We start from the raw sequence: 1,922 nt of genomic DNA on the forward strand, positions 1-1,922 counted from the left end.
TTCTTACTCCTTACATCTTAAAAAAAACTCATGTTGATGGCTTGACTGTTTGCCTGTGCACAGACAGATTGTTGCTCTGGTTTTCTGCCTCTGAAACAGGAAAATCAAGCGTTACCAATTACAGATGACACACACAGAGCATTGCAGGCCCCGAGCTGTCATCACATTCAATCCAGCTGTCAAGGAATCAAAACAGATCAAATGCAGAAACACAAAGGAAAAAGTATGCTCATTTGACAAACAAAAAACTATTTGTTCTTCAGCAGCCCTCCGTGAAGTCACTCTTGCAATCAGTTACATCATGATCAACATTTTGTCCTTGGGTAATTCATCAGTCAGTCAGTGGTTAGTGTTAGGTTTATATTGTAGATTGTCATTTATGCTTAGAAATATATAATCATATATGCTTAGAGGTGTACAGTATAATCGATTGTGTAGTGATAGGATGTGTGATCCTTAGTAGTCTGCAAAGACTCTGTGTGCATTCCAGAGTGCTCTGGCAAACATATCCTAAGGTCATGAGAGAGGTCGTACCTTCTCTTAGTATTTCATGGTATGAAATAGTAAACACACGCATACCTACACGTACACACAGACGGTACTCTTTGTTCACATGTATGCCTATGTAAGATGTCACTTACACTTATGTAACCTCATACAAAAATTCATGTAACCACAATAAAGAGCAGTGCTACGATGGAGCTAACTGAGAGTGACTGGGGTTAGAGCGGCAGGAGCAGTGCTCATCACGGTTCTCTCCCTTGTGCACGAGACTACCCAAAGAACTTTGGTGACTTGCATGTTGTTTTTGCTGTTGTAGTAGAATTGTCTCATTCCAGCAATAGGTCTGTGCTAGACAAACCTATCAGTTAGGTAAATCATATACGTGGTATTCACTTTAGAACAGTAGTTACACAGTATGACTGTCACACCCTCATGCTAAAAGTTACTTATTATCATTTCACATATGTTACAAATGAGGCTAATATTAATGTAACTTTGCAGGTAGTTTGCATGAACAAAACTAATCCAAACTGAAAACAGCATTCAGCTCTAAGGGGAAAATCCACAAACACCTCAAAATATGACAATACTTCAATCAAGAACATTATGATTACTGTTACCAAATTTCCACTAACAGTGTGATTTATATGCTGTACATTACATTTTTTATCAGTTGACAGGCTAATGTAGATATAATGGAACAGATGGACGAAACTGGCAGTCTACTCGTGCCACATATTATCTATGAAGAAGAAACTTTCATTACCTATAACCCTTGGCAAAACCAAGGAACACAACCTCCAATATCCTGAGCCTGAGTTTTGTGTAAATGGCAAATTACACAAAACTAAATCCATTCTAAATCCACTTGGGACCCTGCCTCCTTAACCCTGAGGCAGATGAGTAGATGTAACATTATCCACAGCTACTTTCAGTACTATTGATATTCATTTAGACTCTTTTTCTCCGATTGATCTTTTTTTTTTTTTCTCCGATTGATCTTTCTGAGTTAACTTCAATAATTACTTCCTCCAAACCATCAACGCGTCTTTTAGACCCCATTCCTAGAAAACTGCTCAAAGAGGTCCTGCCATTAATTAATTCTTCGATCTTAAATATGATCAACCTATCTCTAATGATCGGCTATGTAGCACAGGCCTTCAAGCTGGCTGTAGTTACACCTTTACTTAATAAACCATCCCTAGATCCAGCAGTCTTAGCTAATTATAGGCCAATCTCCAACCTTCCTGTCATATCAAACATCCTTGAAAGAGTAGTTGTCAAACAGCTAACAGATCATCTGCAGAGGAATGGTTTATTTGAAGAGGTTAATTATGGAGTTCCACAGGGTTCAGTGCTAGGACCAATTCTGTTTACATTATACATGCTTCCCTTAGGCAGCATCATTAGAAGACATA

This window comes from Haplochromis burtoni, unplaced genomic scaffold, assembly GCF_018398535.1.
Source record: "Haplochromis burtoni strain Fernald_Lab_line unplaced genomic scaffold, NCSU_Asbu1 Contig_502, whole genome shotgun sequence".
NCBI lineage: Eukaryota > Metazoa > Chordata > Actinopteri > Cichliformes > Cichlidae > Haplochromis > Haplochromis burtoni.